At 36.1% G+C, this 19220-nt stretch overlaps 1 protein-coding gene across 3 annotated transcripts in view; it reads left to right on the forward strand.

The window, feature by feature from the left end:
- Positions 1 to 19220, forward strand: part of LOC138692956 (uncharacterized) — a 390101-nt gene that overhangs the window by 304338 nt on the left and 66543 nt on the right. The window contains exon 1 of one of the 3 annotated variants that reach the window (XM_069816370.1): positions 18698 to 19018. The exons of the other annotated variants lie outside the window; for them this stretch is intronic. The gene's annotated coding sequence lies outside the window, so the exon portion shown is untranslated. Of the gene's footprint in view, positions 1 to 18697; positions 19019 to 19220 lie in introns of those variants that run through there. 3 annotated transcript variants of the gene reach the window in all.

Raw genomic sequence — 19220 nt, forward strand, 5'->3', positions numbered from 1 at the left:
AGATGATGACATTAGGCCTAAGTCATGCATAGCCCATTTAAATATAATTTCATGTTTATTCTGAGAGAGACGAGAGTAAAAGTGGATGACGGGTAGTAAGCCATCTCCAAATCAAAACTGTGTTCTTCCTAGCTTTTGTATTCTTCTGCCGTGTGAGAAAAGAATTAAACTTACGCCCTTATTCAACGAAACATTGTAGCATTTGTCCAAACTACTTATTGGCAGATCTTAAACTCCATAAAAATTTAATAAAATGAGTATTAGTAATAGCATTAATAATGTTTATTGTATTATCTGAATGGGAGAAGAGTTCGGGGCAGAAGAAAATATCAGGTGATAGACGACATTAAGTTATGGATCATATGAGGAAACAAAGAGGAAGGCAGAATGTATCGTCTTTTAACCCACATTTTGATATCTTCATTTCCTTCATGTCCCTATTCTTTCCGTAATTTTTCTTATTTTTTTCTCGTGTTCATTTCTCCATTTTTTTTCTCATTTTTACTTCCTCCTTATTTTTCTTATTTCATATTTGTAATTTCTGTTCTCTCCTGATCTCTATTACTCTTTCTTCTTCCTCGTGTTTCCCACTTTTTAGTCTCCATACTCCTTTCCTCTTCTAAGCATGCTCTACCATCTGTTTCAACAAGTCACTATCACCATCATCATCATCATCAATCATCATTAATCATCATCTTCGACTGGTCTCGTATGGAATCCTCTGTTTCTGATACTTAGCACGAAATTTAGTCAGTTATGTTATCAATAGCAGAACTTTTCGTTTAGAAGAAAGTGACCACTTTCCTAAAACTGTATCGCATGTAATATTGTTCTTTCATCTTAATGCACTTAATTGAAAACAATTCAAATTTAACTGGGTATCCTATCTATATCTTTATTTGCTAAATCTGGCAATTCTATCATGGGAAATCCGTCAAACATAGGAGATCAGTATGCACAATTTTATTTCTCAGGGGAATACTCACAAATAAAATCGATTCTTCAGATATGTTGAAATTAATTCCCTTTTATAACTCTTTCGTTTTTACGTTTTATTTATTTGATATATTTTATTTATTTGTATACTGTATATGCAAGATGATTCACGAGGATTTACTGTCACTTAAGGAACTTATTTCCCAAGACATTCTGAGCAAAAATATGTCATATAAACATGTGTCCTAATCTCACTATTTTCAGAGTTACACTAATTTCAACAGTTTTTTCCTTTGGTTTTAAGGGTAAAGAAATATTACAAATAGAGAATTAAGTAATCAGAAGTATCACTTATTTAATTGACTACTGTTCTGAAGCTAAAAATGTGTTGTCAATTGCTTTGTACAGATTTTGTTTTTCAATTTTTAACTAAAAATTACAGTAAGAAAAACGTAATTTTGCATTTAAAAATCGAATATATATATACACGTAGCAACTATGGAATTCACAACACATTTTTAGCTTCAGAATACAAGCTAATTAAAGAAATAATACTCCTAAATAGTTCATTCTTTATCTGTAATATTATTTTGTGCGAGATCATGCGTATTTGCTTGGTTTCCGCACAAAACCAATCCGCGGAAAGTCTAAAATTCCACATTCAGTATTCCCAACCGGACACACATAACAATTTCCCTCTTCTTACCGCTTAAGTGATATATTGATTTTACTGCTTTAGGCTTTTAACATATTATTTTTAGAGACGTTCAATATAGTAATAATTATAAATTGGAAACTTACCACTGCAATTTCACCTAAATTGCACTGTTAATTATTGTTTTTAAATATTTGCAAAAATTAAGTAAACTCTACAACTCCACTAACGTTACTGCATTCGTGATGCAAGTAACATTAAGGAAGCCGTGAAAAAATCAACAAGATTCCAGACTCATCATAGACTGGGGGGGGGGGAAGACAGACGTATATCACGGCCTGCTGGAGTATAGTAAACACAGAAAACATTTTAAAGCAACAATGTTGAAGATAGATATTTTTGTTTTGCAAATTTGCCGTCATTGAACAGAAAGCAAGATGGAGATTTCATTGCAACTAATTAGAAATTCTTCTTTCAGGTATGTAATAAACGATCTTCGCACAAAATAATGTACGATACACGAGCGGTATGTTGTCTTTCAATTCTTGGAAATTAAAAAAGCTCAACTACGTTTCGCTTTTTCAAACTTTTCCTCGAACATGAAAACTTCAACATACCGCTCTTGTAACGCTTATTACTATTACTCTTAAAACAAAAGAATAATGGTATTTTACAAACAACTTCAAATTAGTGTAACTCTGAAAATATTGAGATTAGGACACATGTTTACATGACATTCTTTCTTCAGAGTGTCTTCGGAAATAAGCTCCGTTAGTGGCGGTAAATCCTCGTGAATCATTCTGTATATAGGATGTATTACAGGACATATAATACAGAGTAATACATCAGACTACAGAATATAATTACAACACTAGAAATAGAAATAAAATAATACATCAATATGAAAAGAGGATACAATGATATTAACCAAATTTGATGACCGAATGAGCAGTGCTCGTGTTCGGTCGCAGTTCAGATATGTTATTTATAGACTATAAGAGGAATATTGTATATAAATAAAATAAATACGTAAAAAGTACTTTTGCATATTCCTAGATCAAAGACAGTGAGTTATAAAAATTCGCCCCTAATCAGAATGTTGTCCCTTTATAATAAGTTAAATACTCCGAATGATATTGATTTATTTTCAGGAACAGATCATATATTTAAAAAAACGCATTTATGCAAATTTGGTTAATTAAGTGGCTATTTCTCTCTCTTTTATTATATTCGGAATATTCACTTCACTCGTATATGTTATAATACTCTGCTGCAAATATAAATTTATTTTACATTAGTAACTATTTTCTTCTTTTTTCTTGTAAAATAAAAATGTTACGAAGGTGCTTTAATGGGCAGTAATGCCTGTGTACTTTCAAATAAATAAATTGGCAGACAACCGCGCGCAAAATTTGCAATATTTACGGCTTCCTTCAGAATCAACAGTCAGACCCTCAATCTAAAAGAGACGATAAATAAAGAATAGCCAATAATAATGTTACTTAAACGACGGAATATGGCATCTGCGTGTTCGTCCCTGTTACTGACAGTAACTTTCTCTTGTGTAACACTGATAAAATGAACTCGTAGTGATGAAGAAGAACGCTGCTGCAGCAGGAAGACCTCCTCCTGCCTACGAAGTCATCAAGTTTCTTCCGCATGGCTTAGCTCTCTGATCTCTTCCACTTGTTTGGGTTTCTGAATCTCTTCCATCTTTCCGGTCTGCGTGGCCAGTGCGTGGAACTGCTTCCCAACGCACGTCCGTCTGTCTGCCAGCTGATCGTGGCCGCTGATCTGCTCGCTCTGCACCCACAACTGAGGGCTCTTGTGTTCGTGACCACTATTCGGAAACGGACAGTTTCACACGGTCCAAATAGTATCTCTCGCTAGAGTACTCCCGGTACGGATTGTCCAGTTACGCGCACTCTAGTAAAGCAACAGATTACCCTCCCTCTCGTTAAATTTGTGGAAATGCATGTATCATTAATAGTTCCGAAGATGTGTAACTTTATGTATGAGAATAAAAAAAAATGAAGTTACGAGAAATTACAGTCAAAGTTTAGTGTCATTTATTAACCCTGTACACCAGAGCTTTAAAATGATGTCATAACAGTCTACAAAGCCATAAATGGGCATTAAATTCGATATAATATGTTTTTCGCATATCAAAGAGTAGCCTATTAGAAAGGAAAAAAAAATGGAACATTTATTGACTTTTCACCATCTGTATTTAAGCATCCTCTAACCTTGAATTTCTGTATACTACATGATTCGACATTGTGAATGCTGAAGAGTCGGTAACATACTTATTTCTGTAAGTACGATAATAAAGTTTTTCACATTTTTTTTTTCTTCCAAGATATTGACTGGTGGGAAAGGGAGAAGAGCGATACACACATCTGTAAACAATAGCGTTGGTCATTCCGCCGTTGCTCTTACCTGCGGTCAATCACTGAATTAGTATGAAATCTGGTAACTAACAACAATCCTTTTCTGTCCCACTGCCTGTCGATTACCATGAAGTCTATTAATAGACTTTGAATTCTTGGAAGTGTTATTAAGACTATGGAACTGTGAAATTTATAACTTCTACATTTTTAAATCAATTAATCTGAAACTTTTACCACATATTTCTCACAATGTTGACTTGCAACACATCAATTTTCACTTTGATAATCCATTTAGTTTACTTATAATTAATTTTTGTTGATTTTTAACACTGAATTAGGCCTATAATTATCCCAATTTTCAAAGTTTACATAATTATTATTTTAATTTATATTTAATTTATTTCTGATGTATGAAAAATATGACACATACTTTTCACATTTTTCCAATTACTTTTTGAGGGAAAAAATATTTATCCTTTTAGTTTTTAATTTTGCAAATTTTTTAAAAACTTATCACATCCTAAACACATGGTGATTTGAATACTTTCAATAGCAGAAGGAAACACATGTGTCAGTTTACTTCACATGCTTTTGTGGACTTCTGTGAAAAATTTCACTGATATTGGAGAAAAACTGCATTCATTAGACCATTTTGGAAAGTTGAAAAAAAAAAAAAAAAAAAAAACGAGTATCAAAGTACAGCATGTATATTATATATAGACTATCCATATCCTTCCTTCCTATACAGGTCTACCATACACATTTTTCTCCTACATAACAGCGCGAAAGATAAACTGAATGAAAAGTAATGTTAGTTACAATGAAGAACAAAGTCTGCCAGAATGGCAGCTGAGTGTCAGTTTAAAGGGCTGCAGTTCCACGCACGCTCTAGTTCTCCTGAGGGGCTTCAGATTATCATAGGGTCAGAATAAGCACAGATTTAGAAAACTGAAACATTATTTTATTTGTATTTGTATTTTTTTTCCCCCCGATCCATAGCTTTAACCGAGATTACTACGGAATACTTTGGTATTTTCTCTAGAAATCCAGGTTAGACACTACGTTTCTGCGACTGTGACACGGTGCAAAAGCCGAAACATCTCGCACTACTGCTACTGTATCTTAAGGAGCAGAAGAATATAGGAGAATTTCGTGAATGTCAAATAATAATTAATATGGTGATGGATAGTTACGAAATGAGATGGACGCTAAGCGACTATTGTACTCCTTATGGAAAGTTGTCGAGGTGGAAGACCTAAACAATAGGTTCAAGTACAGCTCATTGCGTGAAGGTCGTGGGATCCGATCGGTTGAATGAATTGGACGGTCTGTCGCGTCGATTGGCTTGCTGCCCAGTATCTTGACGCGTCATTTTCGTTCTTTTATTACAGTTTGCTGCACTCGCCGCACCGTAGTTAATTCACGGTATTTAAACTTTGCTTGAAGCTATATAAAAATACCTACATTACAATAGTTCTGTTGAATCAGTTATATTTACTGTTTTAATTAAGAAGAGTTACGGGGAATACCAGAGATACAATAGCACATGTTCGGCTTTAAAATATATGTGTCTTTCTGCACCTATGTGTGTATGTACTGCACTATGTATGTAGTCTATGTATGTATGTATGTATGTATGTATGTATGTATGTATGTATGTATGTGTGTATGTATGTATGTATGTATGTATGTATGTATGTATGTATTATTTATACTGGTGGAGTTAAGGTCATGGGGTCTTCTCTCACACTCCACCAGGTCACAAAAGACACAACAGTGAAATTTAACAAAAAGTGAAAAGAACAAAATACTAACATATTGCAAAAAAAACTAATAGCATAACAAAATTGGCACTATACAAAATGAAAATAATAACATAATAGAAAAAAAATAAAATGCAGCCCTAAAGATTGGAATATAATATAAACAACTCAATTAGTACAAATAGTTTAGAGGGAAAACGTAAGGAAGAATACAATAAATGGAATGTGATAAAATAAAAAACGAAATTTAAATAAAAGCTACAATAAAAAGTTTATGATAAGAAATTCATCTGATGATCGAGGGAGTGTAGTGTTGGTGAAATTATTTACAAAGTTGTTGTAGAGAAAAAGGGCTTATAATTGAAGGGACCTTTAATTGAAGAAGTGTAATTTTAGTTTATTTTTTAAACATGATAATGTCCGACATCCTCTGACATGCTTTGGTACAGAGTTCCAAAGATGAGCTGCAGAGACTGTGAAAGATGAAGAGTAGGAGGATGTTCTGTGTTTAGAAATGGAGAGCGTGATATGATGATGTGAGCGAGTATCTATTGTGTGATATGAGGACATATTTTGAAAAGGAGAAGCTAAATAGCTAGGGTTAAAGTTCTGAAGAATATTGAAGAATAAGATGAGATAGTGACCCAGGACAGCATATTTAGTGAAGATGAGATACGGTCACATCTAAGGAAGTAGAAAATAAATAGAATATATGCATTATGAACGCGCTGTGTATGTATGTATGTATGTATGTATGTATGCATGTATGTATCCATCCTAAATAACCTAGCCATCTTATATAGCCTACTTAAATCTATGTCTCTGCATATCTCATTTATATAATCTACCACTTTTACTATATAAATGATCTTAATCTTGATATTATCTAGTATACTATCTGACCATTTATCTAATGTGTAACCTAATTATGGATAATATGAATCCGTGATAGTGACCTGCTTCTGAGCCGTTGCACATAACAGGACCGACCAACGATTTGAAGAGCTATAAAATGTTACTGCTTGCTTCATGAGGGAAGTAAAGTTGTTCCTCCCATTCAATACATTTATTTTTATCCTAATCTGTATTCAGTTGGAGTAGCTGGAACCCCTATTCTGTGCCAATTGGCTAGGTCTAGCGCTCCCTCATGTTGCCACGGCATGGGAATAGTGAAGTTTGGTGGAATTACAAACATAGCTCTTCAGGATGAACCTTCCTATGTCAATTTAAAAGAAAAAAATAAATTTGAACTATCTCGTGTTATAGTTTTGGGATGAAAAGCAACTAGACTTTGGTGTAATTATTACTGTATTAATTGGTGAAGAAGAAGAAGATCATGATGACAATGACGTCGACGACTTGTGTGCTAAGCTATCGCATAGTAGATTTCGCGAGATTTGTTAACATGGGTAGGGCAAAGGCCAGCATCAATATTCTTCCGCTTCATCTGTAAGACAAACAAAACACTACATATTATTATTATTATTATTATTATTATTATTATTATTATTATTATTATTATTATTATTATTTACCTTATATTAAGGTAGTTCTACACTGGCCCCAGAAACTCGTGTAATCTTGGGAAGATAAATTTTCTTTATCCTTCTTAAGGAATACTATAGAAACAATGAAATTTTCTATAATTTTTTTCGATACAGCTTTCATTTTTGGTACACATAATATGTATCTTGGCAACCTAATAAAGATGTCATAATTTAACTTTCGTCATAAACTTATTTTTTCTGTTATTCAATTTTCAAAATTCTACTCCTCGAACAAATTTCATTCAATCAGTCTGAATATATGTATTTGTACATCACCACTGTTATGCTATAGGAAGAGAACTAGTCTTTTTTTAATTATCTCAGATTAAAGAGAAAAAAATAATTAGTAAAATAACAACTTTTTAAAATTCTTTTGTTAATGTTACATACATTCTTTTTCTTTTAAAAGTTGAAAAGGTGTGAAAAAAATGCAGGCATAAAATTGTTAAGTGTGGTATAGGGAATATATAGAACAAATTCAGACTTTTAGGTATAAAATTGAAGATCTCTCCGGAATACGGATGTAACCAACAAAACTGAATTCATGTTTCAGGAAAAAAATAATAATTTCAGGGGAATATTTAATTAGGCCTATATTTACTGTCACAACCATTCGACTAAACAGGATAAAAGTTTATTCAGCCATTGAACGCAGTAATTAATTATTATAAATAAATGGTTTAAAATTATTTTTTCCACCTACATAACACATTTCAAGAATCTGATGTTACATCCCTTTTCCGGGGAGATCTTCAAATGTGGAAGCCTTAGTGATTTGGATGAAGAGAAATGTACAAAATATTACAACGGAGAAAAATGACTGAAGTTAGCACTTAAAGAGCGGCTACCTGTACGGTCCTTTCATATGATGACATTAGGAGGGTTTCCAATCGTCTTCGCACTTGAAACCTGTAGAATAGGAGATTAGGAACTATTTAAGAAAAAAAAAGTTTTTTTTTTTTTCAAAAATATCGTATTTTCTCTATAGTCCTCACTTAAGTAACTAATAAAATAGTAGTAGTAGTAAGTAGTAATTAGTAGTAGTCTGCTAGACTGAAAAACAGTAAGACACTTGCCACATAACAGTGAATAATGTACTATACGCATCATGGACTTAATTATTTGATAAAGCCTGAAATGCGGCCCAAAAAGGAACCTTATAATACAACTTTAGTTTGCAAACGAAGTTAATTAATGGAGATAATGGAAAGGAAATTAAAACGCTGGAATTGCAGCTTTCATTGCTCAGTATCGATAAAATTGGAACGACTATATAGCAACAATGAATTCTAAAAGAATGCCAAAATTGATTCTAAAATATCAGCCAAATGGAAAAATAAATGTAGGAAAACGCCTAAAAAATTGGATTTTCTAATGTAATAGGTATACTCAACAAATCATCTTTATAGGCCACCTTAATGCATCTCCCGTGAATGTATTTAATAATTACACCTCCCCTCCTTCCTGAAGTTAGCTTGAGTAGCAATTAAATAATTAACATACCGCTCACATTGCTCACATTGTTAGGTCTTTACAGCAAATAGACAATACAAAAAATTAGCTGTCCGAACTAATTATAAAGTTTCGAAATTGAAGCTTAAAAAAAGCTAAATAACTGAGTAGGTAATCCTCGGGCATTAGTAGTTAGTGCTTACTCAGCTGGTAAAGTGCATTGAGTGCACAAGGTCATCTCGCATATCACGTGGTAGCCTGGGCATTCACGGAGGATGACAGCTCAACTACTCTCTCCAAGTGCTCGCCGTTATTTCTTAATACAAGATATCAAGTAAATTTTCACACTCTTAGAGTTTGTATCGAGCTGTTTCATATTTGTCTGTGTGGTGTGGTGATCAGTTGTTACCGTTTCTGATCAATGAGAGCATAACATTGGAAATACTGTAGTTGTAGTCGTAGTTTCATTACCAAACAACGATAAAAATCTGTTAAAATATAAATGCAAAAATATACAAATTACGAGTATAAATACATAAAACGATGTTTAATAATATATCAGTCCGAGATAAGTGAGCTTGAACAATCCTGTTAGGGGTACCAATATAAATTCTCCCACAAACACAAAGATCATAATATTCAATTTGAAGTTTATACTAACTCCCAAAGAGAAATTAAAACTCATTAAAATGGTAAAGGTGTATATGAATCGCCCTGTATAAATCAATTTTATACAATTCATGTGTATGTAATTAAAGGTGGGATAAACATGTTTCTTCTTTATGTAACAGACTTCGTAAAACAATTTATGAATTTGTAATTCTTCGCTCTTACGTCCGTACAAATATTCTGCGAATAGTTTATTTAAATTTGGTACAATCTGTCATCCAGTATAGTATAATCGAATAGGGATGAGCAACAAAATTTAGGCCTACACTGTCACTGTTCATATTTCTTCAAAAGCGGATAATTAAAATTTTCTTAAACAAGTCAATTGTTTATCCATCAAAAATTATTTATTCCGATTTTAATGTTTTCCAAATTGAACAAATATATAAATATACGTTATTAAAATATTATCATAAAAATCGTCTGGAATATAAAGAACAACATGTTTATCCTGCCAGAAGAAATTTCACATGTCCTTTAGCTCAATCTAAATTTTACACTACCACTGGAATAAATCATAGCCAGAGTTACGGGCCAAGGTTATACAACTCTATATTGATAATAAATCCTGACATAGCTTATTTGGAGTTTAATAAATTTAAGAAAAAAATTAAGCAAATTATTTAGTATTCATGCCCCCTTTTCCCTTGTTTTCCCCCTTAATTTCAATATACTATTTATTCATTCCAACTTATATTCTGTTCTTGACTTGATTCTCTGCTTTTATCTTCGTATTTATCCCAGTCTTGTAATAATTGTATTGGTTTTGTAATGTTATTGAATCTTTATATTCCATTTAGTAAAAAATAGTTATTTATAGAAGCTTGCTCAAACGGGTGTGCGCTACGTAAATAATATGTATTTATTTTGTATTATATGTAGCAACAAATACTAAATATTAAATGCAGTTTTGCCAGGACCTGTGCTTAATTACGTACAAATCAGAGCTAAGTATAATTTGGTTAGGTATAACCCCTGATCACATAGCCTGTGTATCAGATTGGCCATTCCTATGTTATGAAATGGTAACATATAAAAGAGAACAACCACTAGGATCTCCACTGTCCAAATGAATTGTTTGATAACGACCGCTAGATGGAAGTACAGGTGCAACCTATTACCACGGTCTAGTATATACTGGGTGTTCATTTCAAAGTGTGTCATGACGTCACTGTTGTTGGGTCACCGATTTGAAGCGAGTTTCAGCTTATATGTCAGAGAAGTTGCCTATTATTTAAGGCGTTCTTCAATCTGAACTTGAGAACGTGTACGGTATAACTTGAACGTCGTAGCAACAGATGGCGGTCTGTACGGTCTGTGTGCTACCATAACCTCTTTCGAACTGTGTTTTGCGCCGGCAAGTCGTATGCAGGGTATTTGTTATCATCGGTTTCATATGGTAACATTCCACAACACAAATCAAATGCTCCGTGTCCATGTTGACCGTCGAAGTTATTGGCTGCGTTCAGCCGGGATAGCGCTGGGATAGCGATTCACTTTTGCTGAGTTACAGCAGCTGTTAGTGGCTGAACGACCAGACTGCAAAATGTCCGCTGTGTTTACAAACAAACACGCCATTGTTCTGTCTACTCCGGCACCATTGGTTGAAGTCTACCCCCTCCACTTTCGCTGGCTAGCAGCAGACTTGCAGCGAAAAAAATTTTGCTACGAAAAATGGCGGCCGCTATTCCAGCGCTGTCGGCCAGCAAGGCGTTCAGTGCTGTCGCTATCTCCAGTTCACATTCCTGCCACTACCGGCGTTACCGTACGTATCGGTACGTACTCTTCAGAATGAACGCCGTACTTGCTAGGCAACTTCTCTGCCTCATAGGTTATACACCTCTGCGGAAGTGTAGGAAGATTGAATTTTCTAGACTCATCGGCTAGCCACATGACGGCATACAGCGAGCCATGACACACTTTGAACTGAACACCCAGTAGTCACGAAGCTCAATACGTAGTTTTTTATTTTATTTTATTGGGTTATTTTACGACGCTTTATCAACATCTAGGTTATTTAGCGTCTGAATGAAGTGAAGGTGATAATGCCGGTGAAATGAGTCCGGGGTCCAGCACCGAAAGTTATCCAGCATTTGCTCGTATTGGGTTGAGGGAAAACCCCAGAAAAAACCTCAACTAAGTAACTTGCCCCGACCGGGATTTGAACCCGGGCCACCTGGTTTCGCGGCCAGACGCGCTGACCGTTTCTCCAGAGGTGTGGACCAATACGTAGTAAATATGCATCCATAGATAATTGCTAACCACTAGGATCGCTAATATCGCCCATTATAGACAATGCGAAATAGTACTGGCACAGTCTATTGTTCCTAGCACCCTCACAACTCAAGCTTCGTGACATACATACTAGACTGTGCTATTACTCAGTGCAATTCCATCAGGGTTATAACGTGACTTCTTTTGCAGTCGCTAGATGGCAGTATAGTGAAATTTATAAAAGTTTCTTGAAAGTTTATTAGGCTGATCAATCTGTTATATATGATCAGGGCTATAACCCAAGTTCTACTGTATTAATTGTCCAAAGATAGTACAAGTTAACTCATATGTTTACTTGCAAAATAATAAACACACAATTATGTTTTTGGAAAAATAATAGTATAAATATAAACTGATATCGTTTAATGTGCATATTCTAATATCGTTGTCGTCTCTAACCCATAAATTTCCATCACAATGTTAATGAACCTGTCAGGACGGTTTTAATCCAAAACAAAAGTGTGTGACGTCGCTGAGTGACATTCAGCGTGGCGGTTCAAGAGTGTGGGAACGGAATAGCGAAGTGTGTCCACGGCGACGCTTTGTTCAGTGCACGAGCTGGCTTGTATGGTCGTCTGAAGGTTAAAGCCCCATTATTATTCACCAACTTGGTATCACTTGTTATCGTGACCGTCGTCGCCACGGTAACGGTTTGGCGCTGTCGACGCCCGACGGACACTCTGACGTAGCATATTAAATTCACAGCAGGCTTCATCTGTCACATTTGTTTTCAGGTTTGGATTGGTAGTTAAGTGCACGTATCCTTGAGCATGGAAAACACGGCCTCCTTGTATTGATCGCGCTATCTATGTATCTCATTTATATCTGAGTGGGTGGAACCATTAATTTATCCCTGAACATATCCAGTCTTATTTACCAATCTCTGACACTATACTGTTGTCCTCTCTAGAAATATATAAAATCAATGCTCGATAAATACTGTTAAATCGGTGGTGAACTAAGGACTGTAGAAAATATTTTTTCTAATTAGTTTGATTTTTCCTTCTTTATTAGTCTTTATTGAATTTGTGTGAATGAAAATATAAAAACTGGAAATTTATCTTTTGAAGAGGTGGAAAATTTCAAATATCTTAGAGCAACAGTAACAAATATAGGCTAAATGACACTCGAGAGGAAATTAAACGCAGAATAAATATGGCCTCCTATTATTTGGTTGAGACGCTTTTGTTATCCAGTCTGCTTTCAAAACAACTGAAATTTAGAATTTATAAAACATTTATATTACCGGTTATTCTGTACGGTTGTGAAACTTAAACTCTCACTTCGAGAGAGGAACAGAAGTTCGAGAATAAGGTGCTTAGGAAAATATTTGGGGCTAAGAGGGATGAAGTTACACAACACAGAACTGCACGCATTGTATTCTTTACCTAACATAATTAGGAACATTAAATCCAGACGTTTGAGATGGGCAGGGCATGTAGCACGTATGGGCGAATCCAGAAATGTGTATAGTGTGCTTCGCGTATCTACCCATTTGCTCACTTACATACGTACCTACTCATTTGCTTACATACGTATATGCTCATTTACTTAGTTACTCACTGATTTATTTACTTAGTTAACTTACCTGCTCATTTACATAGCTACTCATTCACTTATTGACTCACTTACTCATTTATTTACTCGGATACTCAATTGTTTACTCATACTTGTTTATTTATCTACCTATCCATTCAGTTATTTACTTAGCTGTTTAAGTACTCATTAACTCATTTATTTACTTATTCAGTGGAATACGCAGAATTTTGTCAAGGGGGTCATTATTAAAATTGTTTACAATTTACATGATCGGTATTCCAAATTTTCTGTATTATTATTATTATTATTATTATTATTATTATTATTATGTTATGGTATATTTATTAATATTATTATATATTTTATTAAAAATATGAACTGTCAAATGCACGAAACATTAAACGAACATTTCACAATAAATTTTAACATCTGCACTGCAGTAGTGTCAAAACAACCTTTTCATTATACAGTATTTCAAAAGTTAAATTTCTTATTGTGTCGGCTTCATTTTATTACTAGGCGATAGATCTCTATAATAAAGATAGCACTGTTATAATTCGAACGTGCCGCAGTACCAAGCATAGAGATTATATTGAAGGTGGGGTGAAAAGACAATGTCTTATATCGATGTAGATTTTGTTACTCTGACAGTGAAAAATTAGAGGGCCAACGATTATGGATTAAAAACACTCAAATCTAAGTATGTAATTTTTTTTAAGTTCAAGGGGGGGGGTTCAAAACTGGTTAACCCTCCCCCCCTTTGCATACGCCCCAGAACTTATTTATCTGTTCTTCACTTACTCTTAATTCATTTTCCTATCTGTTTATTTGTTGATTCGCTTACTCAATCACGTATTGAATTAGTTATGGACTTGCTCACCTATTTCACTTACCCAGTTCGGGGTTTAGTAAAATAAGTACTTACTATAAAGTTTCATGTTATCAGATACCTTCTTATCAGACGCAGTTCTTGAAAAGAATGCACAACGTTACATAATATATTTTTCTTTTCAAAGTTTGTGTACTGAAGTGCACATGTTCTATATTTTTTTTCACACAGTCAGTAATTTAATCTAAGCATTTCCATATATCTTTGTTGCCTTTGTCTCTGAAGGATAATAAAGTCTTCTTTCGTTTCCGTGCAACTACATCATTAAATCAGGAACTTCCCGCAGCACTCCGTTTCTGCAGATGGTGTGAGAATCAAGATGGAGTTGCACCAGTTTGCGAGACGAGGGAAGTATTTCCACATACCAATCGTTTTCCCGTGGGGGAAAGATCTCTCGATTATGGGGAAGCTGAATTGCTACCAGAATCTTTCTCAAAAAGTGGGGAAAGAAGAAAAATCATTTTCCCTACTGGGAATTGGGCTTCATCTGTCTTGCTCTTCGTCGACCGCTTTACCAGTTGCTCTACCAATTCTCTGTTCTTATGGATTCCTATCCGAATTCACAGTAAGGCTTTTATACAAGTTTCCAGAAGAAAATATGTTTTTACGAGAGTTCCCGAACTCTTCAAATTTTGTGCTCGTCGACTTATGTTTCATCTTAAAGATGTTGCTGTAATATTACTTAAGTTTTGTGCAAAGAACTGACAAATATAAGAAGTCTTTCACACAATATGTACTATTTTGATAGTTAGGCTATATACAGGTGCGCACACAAACCATATTACATATAAATGGACAAGAAAAACAGCCCTTGTTCATTTCTTCAAACTTTCTTAGCAATCCCGTATGATTCATATAGCATCTTTTTATTTATGTGGATTTAAAAATATGGATTTATACTTAAGTTTTCCAACTTCATCGATACTCATGACTGTCGCTCTGATCGTTGATCCATGCATTTAAATTTGTCTCCAGAATTTACGAGGAAACTTGACGACGAATTTACTTTTCCAAGCATACATACATGATGTTCTACCCAAGGACAAGTTTTTCACTGCAAACCCAGCATTCTCCAATATTTCCTATTTTCTGCCTTCCTCTTTGTCTCCGCATAATTATGACCCATATATTTTAACGCCGTCTCTCATCTAATATCTCCTCTTGTCCTGTTCACCATTCCTTCCAGTACGTCCTTCAGTAGGCAGTTTCTTCTGAGCCAATGACGCAACCATTCCTTTTTCTCTTTCTGATCAGTTTCACCATCAGTCTTTCTTCACCCACTCTTTCCAACACACCTTCATTTCTTATTCTGTGTGTCCATTTTACATGCTCCATTCTTCTCCATATCCACATTTCAAATGCTAGTCGCTTCTCTTCCTTTCGTCGTAATGTCCATGTCTCTGCCGCATACAGTGCCATACTTCACATTCAGTATTTCACTAGTCTCTTTCTTAGTTCTTTTTCAAGAGGTCCGTAGAAGATGCTCCTTTTTCTATTAAAAGCTTCATTTGCAATTGCTATTCTCCTTTCCACTGTTGTAATATATTTGAATTTTCTCATAGGCAACCTTCACTATTAGAATCAATGTAACTAGTTCGCCATATCCATCTTCGAGAGGAAAGTAAAGCTTTGGGTCTAATATCATAGATTTACGGAACGTAAAAGAACCGTGTCCCTGATAGGTTATATCTGTATGGCTCCAGGTAAAATACGTCGGCCATTTTTTCGGCCAGGTAGAATTTTAATACTGAATGAACTCTGAAATTGAAGGTATCGTTACATAAGCCTTCAGTTTTCTAGAGCGAAGTAGGAATTCATCTTTCTCCTCTTGGAACTATGTATATGTCTTGTCTTGGTGTTTTTGTAGTTGGTTATTTAACGACGCTGTATCAATTACGAGGTTATTTAGCGTCGATGAGATTGGTGATAGTGAGATGGTATTTGGCGAGATGAGGCCGAGGATTCGCCATAGATTACCTGGCATTCACCTTACGGTTGGGGAAAACCTCGGAAAAAACCCAACCAGGTAATCCGCCCAAGCGGGGATCGAACTCGCACCCGAGCGCAACTTCAGACCGGCAGGCAAGCGCCTTAACCGACTGAGCCACGCCGGTGGCTATCTTGGTGTTCTATCTGTATTATATTAAGAGGTAACTGTTGTCCAGTAAGTTTCGCTGTTTGTGGCAAAGAGGCTAATCCTTAAAGGTGTATTGTTGTTGTTTAGTCAACTGTCTGAAGACAGGTCTGAACCTCACACGTGATATCAAGAAGGCACCACTTAAGAAAAGGTGTATTATTATTATTTAGGAAGCATGTTTTTGCTGCTGAAGTTTCTGGCCATATTCTTATTATTCTCCAAGGTCACCGCGTATGGAATCACAACACACACAAAACAAGAATCACACATTAATACGACAAAGAAAAAACAAGACTGATCAGAAACACGCATGGAAGATGAAGAAAGCACAAAAAACAGGCAAGAAACGTACAAACGACAGGAAGAAACGCACACTAGATAGGAAAGGAACACACACCACAGGCGAGGAAAGCACACAGAGCAGGCGAGGAAAGCACATACTACAGACGAGAAAATTACACACGATAGGAGAGGGAAGTACATATGACAGACGAGGAAAGCACACAAATAATGCGAAAAACGTAAACAAGTCAGACGAGTAAAACACAGCGAGGGACGAGAAAAACACATACCATATGCGAGAAAGCACACACGATAGGCGAGGAAAGCACACACTACAGGTTAGAAAAATACACACGACAGGCTAGGAAAGCTCACACGACAAGCGAGAAAATCACACAGGATAGGCGAAGATAGTACACACTACAGGCAAGGGAAGCACACACTACAGGTTAGAAAAATACACACGACAGGCTAGGAAAGCTCACACGACAAGCGAGGAAATCATACAGGATAGGCGAAGATAGTAGGAAAATCAAAGCACACACTACAGGCAAGGAAAGTACACACTACAGGCGAGGAAAGCACACACTACAGGTTAGAAAAATACACACGACAGGCTAGGAAAGCTCACACGACAAGCGAGGAAATCGCACAGGATAGGCGAAGATAGTAGGAAAATCAAAGCACACACTACAGGCAAGGAAAGGACACACTACAGGCGAGGAAAGCACATACTACAGGTTAGAAAAATACACACGACAGGCTAGGAAAGCTCACACGACAAGCGAGAAAATCACACAGGATAGGCGAAGATAGTACGAATATCAAAGTACACACTACAGGCAAAGGGAAGCACACACTACAGGTTAGAAAAATACACACGACAGGCTAGAAAAGCTCACACGACAAGCGAGGAAATCGCACAGGATAGGCGAAGATAGTAGGAAAATCAAAGCACACACTACAGGCAAGGAAAGGACACACTACAGGCAAGGGAAGCACATACTACAGGTTAGAAAAATACACACGACAGGCTAGGAAAGCTCACACGACAAGCGAGAAAATCATACAGGATAGGCGAAGATAGTACGAATATCAAAGTACACACTACAGGCAAGGGAAGGGCACGCTGCAGGCTAGGAAAGCACATACTACAGGTTAGAAAAATACACACGACAGGCTAGGAAAGCTCACACGACAAGCGAGAAAATAACACAGGATAGACGAAGATAGTACGAATATCAAAGTACACACTACAGGCAAGGGAAGGGCACGCTACAGGCTAGGAAAGCACACACTACAGGTTAGAAAAATACACACGACAGGCTAGGAAAGCTCACACGACAAGCGAGGAAATAACACAGGATAGGCTAATATAGTACGAAAATTAAAGCACACACTACAGGCAAGGGAAGGACACACTACAGGCTAGGAAAGCACACACTACAGGTTAGAAAAATACACACGACAGGCTAGGAAAGCTCACACGACAAGCGAGGAAATCGCACAGGATAGGCGAAGATAGTAGGAAAATCAAAGCACACACTACAGGCAAGGGAAGGACACACTACAGGCTAGGAAAGCACATACTACAGGTTAGAAAAATACACACGACAGGCTAGGAAAGCTCACACGACAAGCGAGGAAATCACACAGGATAGGCGAAGTTAGTACGATAATCAAATGCTGCAAATCCTCTCAATTTGTAGCTATAAACGATACAACGTAGAGTAAACGATATATTTATCTCTGCGTAACTAGGCCTAGGTATCGAAAGTTTTCGGAATTCTATTCCTATTAATTATTATAGCAATATGATTTTTTGATTGTCAACATGCGGTACTTCCTTATGACCTGGACCAGTGCAACAGGAAAGGACGAATTTTTATTCGAACAAGTTATTGTTGTCTTCCATTTATGTTTTTCCCTTCACATATAAAAAGAGAGACACGACTTTGCCATTCCTCTTAATGACAGTGAAAGGAAATGATTTTCACACTTATGACTTGCCAAATATGTAAACGCCAGGATTGTGTTGATGAGCATTTCATTAAGAAAGAAGGGGCGGAACCGGAAGAAGATTCTGCAATTAGTTCCGGCGCCTTCCCCACCCCGCTCTTGGATCGTGCAAGACTGTTGTGGCGTACTGTAGCTATACAGTTACAAGAAGACAGCGCCCATCTTCAGGCGGCCAGTACGCGCCGAGGGCCTGCCTGCCACTGTCAACCGTTTATCAACTTGCTCGAATTATCTACGCTCGCTAAATGTGAGCACGGAGTTTATTCCAGATTCAAGCGTGCGACGACGGAGTTGTCTATCAGTTTCAACTTTAATCGCGTGTGTGATATTATGTTCCAATAAGTGCGTGTGTTCGAGTGCTACGTTTAACAGTTAAATATACGGCAACATGAAAGTGTTTTAAATGTTTTTATGGTCTTCGAGTTACTCTTTAATGAAATTCCGATGTGTAGCTGTGGTGTTTCAGGTTTGTGGACTTTTTGGAAAGGGGAAAAACTACTGGCTGCATCATAATACAGAGTAGAATTAGGGCGCAGTGTGAAATCTGATGAAGTCTACCATTTTAAACTCAGCGCGTGAAAGGTCTAACATATGATTGATTTATGTCCAACAATTAAGATGTAATCCGTGGTTGTATATTTACAAGATAAACCCGACCTGTTTCATAT

The sequence above is a fragment of the Periplaneta americana genome, chromosome 17 (genome assembly GCF_040183065.1).
Source record: "Periplaneta americana isolate PAMFEO1 chromosome 17, P.americana_PAMFEO1_priV1, whole genome shotgun sequence".
Classification (NCBI taxonomy): Eukaryota; Metazoa; Arthropoda; class Insecta; order Blattodea; family Blattidae; genus Periplaneta; species Periplaneta americana.